The sequence below is a fragment of the Ambystoma mexicanum genome, chromosome 10, assembly GCF_040938575.1.
Source record: "Ambystoma mexicanum isolate Mex_15411 chromosome 10, UKY_AmexF1_1, whole genome shotgun sequence".
Taxonomy (NCBI): Eukaryota; Metazoa; Chordata; class Amphibia; order Caudata; family Ambystomatidae; genus Ambystoma; species Ambystoma mexicanum.
In genome coordinates this window covers 490,890,878-490,903,793 of record NC_090932.1, presented here as the reverse complement: position 1 = coordinate 490,903,793, position 12,916 = coordinate 490,890,878, and positions in this window count along the sequence as shown.

Here is a 12,916-nt window from a genome sequence, read left to right as displayed (position 1 = left end):
ACTGTTTTTAACATGAGGAAATTGGGGTTTGGCGGGGTCCGAACCCACCCCCCCCCACGCCTTCAAATGAAAAGTAAAAATTCTGTCTTTTTTCGTTGTTTTTGTTTTGTAAAAATGTAATTCTTCATTTTTGTATTCATTAAAATCACATAGATCCATGCCCAATAAGGTTAGACTTGAAAGACATCTGCTGTTTGTCATCCCTTCCGTAGCTTTCATAATGGCCTCATTTATTTTCCTTATAAGCAACACATATACTTAGGACACGTGTAGCCTTAGGCAGCCTGCTTATCTAGACTTCCTAAAATACACGCCTATCCTTTTGGATGACCTTGGTCCACCATGCCCACAATATATTTAGGATAGCCCATGCACATCTCAAGCCCAGACTATACATACACATAGCATCAAGCTCCACCTGTCACCCTCTTACACTCCTTATCATGCTCCTGACAGGATTGTACTTTAACACTGATCTCGTCTTATAACACACTTTTTCCGGTCATTGCATCCTCAGCAGACAAAGGTCCTTCTGTCCCTGAGCGACACTTCATGCACCTTTACTCGGACAAGATTTGCGCGCTTGAGTATATTACGGCGGTGAGCTGGCACGTATAAAAAAAACCAGTAATAATAATAATAATAATAATAATAATAATAATTAACGCCGGATGCAATGTTGCCTTGACAGATTATACTGACCTCAAGGTGGAATCAGCTTTCATAAAGACATTCACTGGATGTTTCCTGGCCTTTAGATCTGCGGTATATGCTGTATATTTCTGCTCTAGATAAAGGGTGGGATTGTATGGCCAACATGGACATCATCCAGAATCAGGTAGAGTGGTTGTCAGACCTGTCCTTTGATAATGTAACTGTCACAGCTTTGCCTTATGGCTGCTCTAATATAAGGGTGAAGGACTGATAGATCAAGGGGCAGGTTTTCAAAACTTCTTTTAGTGCAGACGCACCTCATTTCTTGTGCCCAAAAAGTTGCGCCCTACTCTTAAAGGACATCTGAATAAGTGCATCCCATCCAGATACCCTTTCCAAAACCCCTTCCAGGTTTGCCGCAATTAAGGGGGCGTTTCTGCGCACGTGAATGCACGTACTGAATTTGTAAACAAGATGCACTTTGAAATGTGAAGAAATGATCACATGCTCTTGTGCCTGTTGGGAAAGTGTGCAGGGAATTGCGCAAAGCATGAAGTGAACAATACTGACCCTGTCATGCATTTTTCTGTAAGTGTGGTAGCGGCATGAACTTCGGCTGTCACAGTTGCAATGCAATTCCCCAAACCGGGATGGAAATGCTTTTATTGTTTAACTACTTTTTACAATTGCTGGCCTATTAAGGGCCCATCGCTATGAAATTGCTCCCAGGAATCACGCCATTGATGGGAGCCTGTCAAAGTTTAGTGTTGGGAGTGGGCTGCCACAACTAATGTATGCAAGGGGGCTGGCCAGCACTTCCACCAAGAAGTGCCCAAGTCATCTTTGCGAATGAGGTGACCAGCATATTTGGCTCGGGAGGATAGCTCAGGCGCAACACACTCATCTTGGAAGCAAAACGATGCAGAGTAACACAGGTTTTATCCCTGGGTCCTGCTAAGAAACCTCTGGGTGTTAAGCATGCTATAAATAAGCAATTACAATTTCTTTAAGTGGTAGAAGAAGAAAATGTCCATCCCTTGCACTTTTTTGACATGTGCCACTTTATGAAAATCTGCCTTTGAGGGTTCACAGTGCCTCAGCCTTCTCGAGGTGCTCTTCTTTGCGAACACTTGGGTGGCAAGCAGATTGATGAAGAGGGTGTTTGTGGGGCACCAGACAGCATTGACCTTCCATCCGAATCACAATTATGTCTTCTCAAGGCTGTATTCTATATGTTAGCTTGAGTAATCCCAATTGCTTGTTGCCTCAGAAGAATTGCCAGAAACCTTCTCCATTGTCCTCCCTGTGCCCGAGGTGACCATCACCAGGCCACTGTTGTAGGTCACCTATTTTCCTTTTATTACATGTGAAAGGAAAATATTTAAGATGATTGGGTGGTAAGTGTAGACAGATACGGATACCAATTTCGGTTCTAAAGCAGGCTTTCAAAGGGGGGTTGTGTGTTGTGATAAAGTGGCCCCGGATGCATTGTCACATGGATTTGGGAATGACATTCTTAGGTCCGAAAAAAACGAGCTGTAAGACTTAAAACCATATTCCCAATCCAAAGCATTCAATGCAATAAGCAAGACCTGCCTTTCTCGGTGTTTCCCTCTCTGACAGAGTTAATAATTTCATGGATCCATGCCACTGGGCAATGGATTTAGGAAAAGGTAAACTGTCTGAAAATCCTAATCAGATTCCTTAAACCAGACAGGCTGGTAATGAGCATGTCTCCCCCTGAAGGACCAGGAGGACCGTGCTATCCAACCAAATGGAGAAGGACTATAACACCCATAATGCAATGACCCTGCAGAATGGAAAGCTATAACTGATCCATGAAACACAATTATGGATTCTGGGCCAGGAAGATCATGGGGAGGAGGGGGACATCCTGAAAAGGACAGTCACAGTAGAACTATACGCTTTTCTCATTTGAGACCCTGAGAGGTGGGGAAAAGCACAGCTCTATGCAGTCTAGCAACCAGGCACACAGAGTGGACTCCACCACTTCCCCGCATTGAGGGGAGACATGAAGAGAGAATAAAGAAGGCTTCCTTTCATTAATATCAATGGGAGAAATACCCATATAATGCAGAGTGCAGAGGCATTTTTTCCGACCTCACTAGCAGCAAAAAGAATTTACAACACTGACAGATTATTGTTTAGTGGCACAGGAATTTTAAACCACCTACCATCCGGACAAAGACAGTAATCTGTATTAAAGTTGCTTGTTGCGTCCTTTTTACAGTCATATATCTAGTGCCTCGAGATCGTATTGAAAGGGAAGCTTTGAATCTGTGAGTTTCAAGTATGCTTCTGAAGGAGTCTTTTGCTCTGGGGCCATTGAAGGAAAAAGGCATTACTCACGTATTTCCCTGGTGGTAGAGGTTTTAGAGAGTTGCTGTGAACAGTTCTCAAGCTGAAGAGGTTGAACAACCACATCAAATCAATATGATTGAAGAAGGAGTCATTAAAGACGTTGATTCCCTTTTTCAATGACCAGGACTACCTTTGCTCTCTGGTCCTGAAGCACTCTTCTAGCATGTTCCACCTGGGCCGGCCAACAATGATTCCTGAGATTTTTATTCTAGGGGAGCATGAACATTTCAGGGCTCTCGCATTAGGGCTCAAGTCAGCACACAGAGTGTTCCTCGATATCTTGGCCTTGACCAAATGTTTAATTTACTCAAGAAGATTCCAATCTCATACTCATCTGGAAGACAGGAGGGCAAATACAGGTCTCTTTGCAGGGCGGCAAAGAGGAATTCATTTTGTGGTGGAAGCAATTAATAATTTAATTTGCTCTTGAAGTAGAAGAATTTATCTCTGGTAACATCTCAATGTTTTCATTAAATCACCACATCTAACAGGACAAGTTTGGGACTGGTATTGCATTAGGCAGTCAGGCTGATCTGTGTGAAGTCCAACCTCAGATGTACTATAAATGAACCTCGGACAGTAGCGAGATGGTTTCTCAGATCCCGGGGGAAAAGCAGCATCCTTGTACAAGGAAACCTATGCCCTCTGGTGATCCATGGTCTTAGACACCCCCCTGACCCCCGGGCTGACACGATAGCAAAAGTACCTGTCCAGCTTTTTTCACATAACGTTATGAAGTTACATCACGTGATTTGCCACATAATGGCAGTTTAATTGGTCATTCCGACATAAAGACTACACACGCAGTTCCCACGGGTAAGAAACACATAGGCAACAATTGCTGAGACTTGGATCTGGTAATGAGACCACTCGAAATTCAAGTGACATATTCCCTTCTACCACTTGGTACGGCCTGAATTACGCACGCAAAGCTGACTGCAATAGGAACAACTATCAGACAGGCTGGCTGCCAATTCCCATGCACCTCAATAAGGACCAACATTCCACTTTTTAGGCTTCAGACGTCAATATGATATGCCTGTCTTGCCTTGCGAAAGACCTTGTTATAGGTCGAAAACACGTGTCGGCAGACTTGCTCTAGACATTTGTAGAGGAATGCAATACAAGATTTCATAACAACCATTCTTGCTTCAGCCAGTACATTATGTGTAGCTATACTGCAATGTAATCAGGTTTTTTTCCTTAATCTCTATATAAGCAGCGGATCAAATTAGTGGAACTATTGCTTTTACTCTGTATCCTTGTACAAGGAAACTTATGCCCTCTGGTGATCCACGGTTTTAGACATTGGGCCCCCTCACTTAACATCAATGAATGTTCAGATAGACATCTCCAAGGAGAAAAAAAAATGCAATGCAGCGGTGGTTTGTATGAAAACATTTTTTTTTTTATAAAGGGTTGTTGTCTCTCTGATCCTCCATACATGAGTTTAATGTACGCAAGCGACAAGGCTCGGGAGTCATTGCCTTGTCAGGAATTGGAAGCATTAGATCTTGTCCAATTGGAAAGGATTGTGGCTATCCAAAGGGCACTCCTCCGTTTCCCCACATTCTTAAGGGTCAGACAGTCAAAGCCAGGAGAGAACAACAGTTGGTCATGCCATTTGTCAACAGGATAGTGAGTATGAGGTCTTGTCATTTGAATTATCTGGCTTCAGTGAGAAACTGGACAATTTCCAGAGAGACACATTTTGACGCTAGAGGAGGTGTATATTCCAGACAAATGTTTCCGAAGTAAAATCTTTCCAACCCCAATTGTGTGACATATTTATTTTTCCTAAATCCTCAGATAATTCTAATTCAAAATAATCCTAAACACTTGTTTGTTAAGGTGTGCATGCATGATGCTTTGGCATTTCAATTGTAGGCCAATGCATTTGTTATGGTGTGGATACATGCATGCTGGGTGGGAGGGGTGGACTGGGATCCAAACGAGGCCCTGGAAATAATGTTCGAAGAGGCCCAATATTACACTATTTTCTGCAAGCCCAACCCTTTTCCTATGAGAACATTTGGAAATAAAATATCTCACCTCACAAAAGTGGCCCATGATGCAAAGGCCCATCGGGAAATCTCTGAACTTCCATATAGGCCAGTCCACCCTGCTGGGGGCGCTATCCACAGTTTAGCACGCTTTAATGTGCATAGTTTATTTTTGCAGCTTCATTCTGATTAATTTAGAAGCAAGCTCTAAATGATAGAAGTCCTCTGAAAGTTTAATTGATGTGGGTGTGCCTTGGCATTGACTTCCTAGACGTTTTTTTTTTCTTTTAATCAATGTCCAGGTTTACGGAACTTGCATGTCCAGTAAGCTTGGGTGTGGCTGTAAGTACATATCGTGACATGGTGATGCAGAATTGTGTTTTTAGGAGTGTGAATTCTGTGAATGGCATCGACTTATGAAATATGACGTGTGGTTTCATGATTTGGTAGTGAAGTTTTCTCCAGATTTAGTTTTGCTCCACCAATACTCTTGCATGTGCCAGTGTGTATCATTTGGCATGTGTGGACATTCATATGTGTATTTTTATTGTATGGCGTTGGTTCCACTATCATTTTTACCTCATGTATGTCTAAATGTAATTCCTATTGATTCCATATTTATTTATCCTCCTTCCACTACTACCACTGCCCCCCTACTACTACCACTTGTCTCCTTCCAGTACTACTACTCTCCTGTAACCACTCCTATGACTCTCCTCCTCCCACTACTACCACTCCCCTCCATCACTCACACAGTCATGTCACAAACACTGCTTAGGCTAAACCATCCAAATCCTATAATTTCCCTTTCACATTCATTCACAGTGCAGGACCCCTGTTCTCACAAAACCAATACCTTACCTTCACCTCACACCACCTCCAAAACTCTGTCGCTCCTTCCATTCTCCCGTTGGTCTTTTAGGCTTCCACCTCCAACGTATCTGACCTCACCCAGACAGACAACCCAAACATACTTTTTCCTGTTTCCCCTTTAAACATGTTTCCATGTTCTGGGTAGGAGTTTACCCGTAACCAATCTGACCTGCTCTACCTCCTCTTGATAATGAGTGTGCACATGCGTGTTTGTGTGTGTGTGTATAGAGGTAAAATCAATGGAACAGAGCCTCATCATCGCCCGAGCTACACAGCTGTTTTCTGTAACATGATATGATTTCCAATCCTCGATACTTGTTTGTAATTTGGATGTCTTCTTCTTAGCTAGTTGCAGTTTATATTCCCATCTGACCTCAGTTTCGTTGGTGGGTTCATCTCCCGCTGGTACCTGCTTGTGGGTCCACATTCTGCCAGTGGTGGCCACCGTGTCTGGCTCTTTCCCAGGTCTCCCGCTGCACCCGGAGGCTCCATCTTCTCAACCTCTTTGGATGGCATGTTGGCAAGGCTTCCCTTTGGTGAGAGGTCCTCAGACAATTTTGATGAGGAATTCCAATAAGAAAAACACTGAAAAGGTTGTGGTTAAGGCTTGGCACTGCAACATACCAGCAAAGGGGTGGATTTTGGGACTTGGAGGGCCTACATGGGTGATTGCTTCCAATGTTAGGGCTAACTCTGCTTCCCTTGCCTCCCTTCAGACACTGCCAAATTATAGTCCTTTTCACACACCTCCACTCGTTCCCTTACACCCTCCTCTTCATTCTTCTTTCCCTGGCAGCTGACCACCTTATCCTCCCACCCTTAGAATTATATGTTGTTGCCCCTTGAAATTTCCTGAGACACTAGTTGAAAGAGTGATAGTCAGCCCCTATATGAACTTCCTCTGGGAGACATGTCATTACTATCATAGGGACAGTTACCTGTCTTCACAGGTTGTTGATGTAGACAGTTGTCTAAGGGTAAAGGTTAGTATCCCAATAGACACAGATTATATGCATTAGGAAGTTATAATGGAGATTTTCTGTTCCTATGAGAATGGATTGAATGGCTTACCCTCGACTCCCTCAGTCTATGAGGGTTGTTGCAGAGGGTCCTTGGACATTTACGGGAAGGTGGAATTGGAAATTGGAAATTGGTATGTCCTGTGGTGTATGCTCTTCTTTTTTGAAGAAGAGTGTTTTGACTTCAGGTTCTGCTTCTTCCTCTGGCCATCCCGTTGGGATTTCCTCTTCCAGATTGAGGTTGAGTGCTGTATCGAGAAGTCCAAGTTCCATTTTCTCTTCTTTTCATGCCTCAGCACAAAATTGGGCCAAGTGTCCCAGTTTCCCACATGCAAAATATTGGACGGGCTGTGGCCGTAGAGCGGGTCTTACTCTCTGTGAGTCCACAGAGGTTGTATTTATGGGTCTCGCTCCCATCTCTAGTGGAATATGACCACCTAGCCTGCTAAGTGTAGCACTCTCGTCTTTTTCATCCCAGCATTTTAGGGTCAGCTGTTATCTTGGTTATTCAACAAAATCTTTGTGGCCGTTAGGGGTTTGGAGGGCCTCCTACAAATTAGGCTGGCGCAGAAGACCTTCTGTAACTGTGGCAGAATGGAATCAATAAATTGCTCTAATATTAGCAATCATGTGACTTCTTCGTAGGATCTGTCTTTTAACCATTTCTGTAGGCAGTCTCTGATTGGATATGACAGTTGTATTGGGGCTTCTCCTTGACATATGTGCATGTGCCGTAAACAGAACCTGTAATGGTCTCTGTCCTGTCTGAGTCTTTCAATGAGTTCCATCTTTATATCTTCATAGGGATTTCACTTAAACAAGTGTATGGCGTAGACTGTTTGTTGGGTATCCTCGGTCAATGAAGAAGCAATGTATTTTGCCTAAATCTCACTGTGCCATCTTGTATTCTCGGCTACCCTCTCGAAATCGATGAAGAAGTCTGCTGGCACTTCTGCAGGGCCAAGCTTTTGTAGGATGGTCAGAGGTACCGCATGTTGTTCTCATCTCTCTGCCATCATATTGTGCAAGGTTGCCAGCATCTCTTTGTGTTGGCACCTGATATGTAAGTGGCATTTGATGAGGGCCTGTAATAGATCTACCATCTTTGTTTGGTTTGGATCACGATTAACTGATTTCACGCAACCCCAGTAGGGGGAAAAGTATGTCTTCCTCATCTTCTAAAATACCCAAATCCTTTCACTGTTTGAAGGTTCTGTCTCCAGGCAGGTCTGGAAGCTGCCATCCATGTGCTGGTTCCTTGCCCACTGGTTGGTCCATTCTGAGCCTCTTTATTTTGGGTCAGTAAGCCCCAGTAGGATGGGTGTTTCCCCAAAGAGGGTGATAGGTCTTGGCTGATTAGCGGTCTCAGTCATCTCTGAACCTTCTCTCAGTATTCTAGAAACTGTCCTCAAACTCATAGAAGATAGACCTATTTCAATTTTTCTCGGATGTCTCAATCATGACAAATGGAAGAGTTTGTGATCCAGCAATTAGGGGCTTCTGCTGGCTAGTCCATGTTCTGCGTAGATTGACCATTGTATCAGGATCTAGTTTATTCTACTTCAGACACCCAGTTTCAAAGATGGAGCACAAACCATCATCATGTCATTGGATGCCCTCTGTTGCTTCCATGTTCTGTGTGAAATGTGGGTTCCAAGTTGCCAGATGGTTGATTGGTTTTGGAGATGGTCAGCTGCATAGAGTCTGATGTTTCTTTGTTAAGCAAGTCCAGCAGGTTATGAGTTGGGTTAATAGTTTGTCTTATTCTAGCAAGAATGTGGCTGTTGGGTGGTCGGGCTGATGAAGGGAGTGTTTTGGTAGAGGTTTCTCCTTAACCTCTTAACATTTTAACCTAGTCTCAGGGGTGCCACGATGAGGGGCCACGAATCTGAAGTTGGTGTTGTAAGATAGCATAGTGTAAGGCTGGCTGTTGGGACGGGCAGTGGTCACAGTTCTGGTGTTTATCCTTATGTATCTGTTCGCATGGGTTTTTACTCCTGGTGTTCTCCATGAAAGATGCAGCTTGTGTCGGTAGGTGGAGAGGTAGCATGAAACAAAGCAGGTTTTGGATTGAGCCTGTAGTGTTTCTCCCTCAGGGGCACGTGGGCCATTGTCGCTTGGTGTTGTATATCATAGCCTGTCAGTGGAGGGCCGGGTGGTGTTCATCGTATTGGTAGTGCACCTTTAGTTTAGTTCCCTTCTGTCTCAACTTTACTTCCTCGGGTATCCCATTTGTCACTGCATAGTAGAGGGTGTCTGGGTTCATGGAGTGAGGTGATTAAACTGCAGCACACTTTTACTCTGAGGCAAGGTAGGTTAAAATATACAGCATTGCAATGTGCTTTTTAGCGACGTATATATGTGAAACCAAAGGGATAGCTCTTACCTGAGGGGGCTTGGGTTCATAAAGCGTAATAATTACACTGCAGCACCTTTTGTTTCTCTAAGAAAGTCTAGGTAAAATATATTGCAATGCAATGTGCTTTTTTAGTGATGCCTATATGTGAACCCAGAGGGAACTAAATAGAAAAAAAATCACCATGCCTTCCTAGAGATAGTTTCATGTGTGACATAGTGTTAAACAATAATGCCCTAAATTAGGGGTTTCTAGGTGTGGGTAGTATGCAGCACAGTGTGTGACAATGCACTCTTAAAGGGGACTCAGTTATGAAATACAATAATATAAAAAATGGAAAAACTCAGTGCACCATCTCAAGGATAACTTGAAATGTACAGTGCAATACACTAACACAGAGACACCCAGATATAAATCACCACAGTATATAAAACACAGCGTTATATAAAAATAAAAAAAAAATAGCTAAATGTGCCTTCCCTGAAACACTCAGATGTGGAACACTACAGGGCAAAATGCAGAGCAATGCAATGTGCTTTTTAGTGATGCCTATTTGTGACCGCAAGAGAGTGCAATAAAAAAAAAATGCAATAGGCTCTATTAGGGATGTCCGATTTGAGACTCTAGGTAAATAAATCTAAGACTTTAATTAGGGATATCAAGGTGGAGCAACATGGAGAGAAAAAGTGGTTATACACCTTCATGGAGCACCCCAATTATAAGACAAACTAATAATTGAAACGAAATAGGTCAGTGCATCATCTCAGGGATGCCTAGGTGTGATTGCAATGCAATGCACGTTCTCAAGAACACCTAGTTATGAAACGCATAAGTGTGTTAAAGAGTCAATTCAATGTGTTAGTGATACCTGTATGGGAGTACATAGATATTTATTGTATTCATTTTTATTTTATTGTTTAAAGCACACACCTTGCTCGAGAACAGCAGAGTGCTGCACACGGTTTGTGTAGCCAGCGTTTGGGGTGTGTGGGAAACCTCAGGATATTCTCCCCAGCAGTCCCCGAGAATCCCTTTTTCAGGTGGCCAAGTAAGGACTGATCCTCTCTTATCCCAACCCTGAAGGCAGACAAGCAGGGAGAGATTGCCTGGGTAGGGGAGGCCAGGGTTATGCTCAGGGGAATGCAAAAGGGAGACGTGGTATGTTACCGAGGAAGAAGACAATGAGAGTGAGATCCCTTTATGGGCTGTGCCACATCTGCCCCCCTTCTTCCCATTCAATCTCTCTTATCAAAATCCACTGACCCCTCTGTATGTAACCAATCCCATAAGATCTCAAACCCACTTGCGTCCAAGGACTATCAACCCAAGAATCCCTGTTTTTCTGCATCCCATCCAAACAACCCCAGACATTCTTTTCCACATTCCTCTGATTATTTGGTCCCAAACGCCCAGTTTACTCTAACAAAACACTACGGTTCCCACAATCCCCTCCATTCATTTCACAATCCCAGTTACTTCCATTTGCTTCACACACCCTACCAGTCTCGTCCCTCTGATTATCACTTTTCAAATCCCCAATCGAATGTACCCAATAACTACAAATTGCACAAACCCTCCTGCTTATGTCACAAAATCTACCCTTCCAAGATCACCACAAACCATAAACCTAGGGTTATAACTGCATGTAGCTCCGCTTTGGATTCCAACCCTGTAGGGTGTCTGGAAACTCTACTCCCTTCTTTTTCCAACAAGAACACTTGTTCCTGACACAAAACACAGAGGTTTAACAATAAATCTATTCACCTGACATGTCCTGATACAAGGGTCAGGCAATTAACCTGAAACACACACACTTAACGGCCCTTTCCTTTACCCACATGGATAAAAGGTGGAGCCAGACAGCACAGTTTGAGCAAGGCGAGCACGGCAGACAGAACAACGGCAGAGCTAACCCAGCACTGCAGTTCAAGAGAAGGAGAAAGGTGGCAGGAATCGAGAGGGTGGCGGGGAGGGCAGCGACCTTGCCACCCTTTTCATACCATGCATGCAGAACCTTTCTGGAAGAGAACATAAGACCGCAAACAATAGAACAAGTGTCTTGCAGAAGATGTCAATGATACACAGGCAAGTCTACGCTGATAAGGTTTAGCGAGGGAAAATCCTGGAACCGTGGAACCGGTCTTCACTCCAGTGTGTTGACTTAAGTGAACCCGTCCCAGGGATGTCCACTGGAACTGTTTTGAAATACATTGACATTTGAGAAGGGTCTGAGCCTGACCGAGGGAGATCCAGGGGTGAAGCCATCACCCAAGTATTGCCAGTCAAGAGGGGTCTGAGCCCGACCGAGGGAAATTCAGGGATGAAGCTATCACCCAAAGTTCAGTAAGAAAATAACTAATATTGTGGAATACGATACGTGAAGGATCACCGCCCAGAAGAGGGACAACCCAGGGGCAAAGTCATCACCTGAGAGACATGTATAAGAGAAATTTGTGTATTTTCATTGTTTTTGTGAGCCCATCAGGCCCTCCGAAGCAAGAGATTCAGCTACTGAAGACCTTGATATCGATAAGGACTGTTAAAGGGTCAGCGCCAGGAAGAGAAGAACCCAGGGGTGAAACCATCACCCAATGTGAACTGTGGAAACAAACTTTCATGTTGTTAACAGAACTTTTTGGTTATTTGAAAACATCAGGCCCTCCAGAGAAACAAGACTTGGCTATCAAGGCTCCTGATATATTGGAAAAGAACTATCAACTCATGGTTGGAAAGCTAAAGTGTGTGCTGTGCCCCAAAATCCCACCTTTTCCACATGCTCAAAACATGGGGAAGGGAGACCCAAGATACCGCATTCTGAAATATTGTTTAAAAACACTTCTTTCTTTTCTTGAAAACAATCCCACCCCCTTGTCTGTATTAGTTGTAAGGTTTGACAATAGGTGTCTTCGTATAGTCCCTTTTTATTTTGACTCAACACCACTAGGACTACCTTATTTTCATTTGATGGTCTACGCTTGCTCCCATCTTAGATTTCGGTTTAGTTTAGGTGTTTTTACACCCTGCAAACATTGTTCAATAAACACCCTTGAACTGTGATCACTTGAGTCTGTCTTACTTTTTGCCACCATGAGTTCCTTACAGGTGGCATCTTATAACAGTAGCACAGTACTGTCAGTTGCAGTCTGTGCATCTATTGGGATTAGTCCTTGGTCAGGTGTTGTTGAAAAAGACATGTTTTGAGAGCTTGGAGGAATTGGAAAATTGTGGGGGCATTCCAAGATGATATTGGGATCGATTTCTAGAGGGTGATTGTTTGACAACACAAGAATTTCTTGTGGGTCTTCTATTTGCACATGAGTTGTAATTCAAGCAGGCTGGTTGATTTGCTGCATGAGGAGCATATGCCCTGCCACCAGATATGTGGATCTTAGCGCCCAGGTATGCTGGTGTGCTACTCATGTCTATTTTGTATATGATAGATGCAGTTTTATATTGTATTCTGGCCTGGAGAGGAAAACAATGTGCCTCATTACGGGTCAGGCGGTAATCCTGCTGGTGATACAGGTGGGCTGCTGTAAACATGTAATTATTTACTGGCGCCTGACTTCCCAGGGCCACCGGCTCATTACGAGTAATGCAGGCCAGGTTGTCAGGCGCCAGCAAAATGT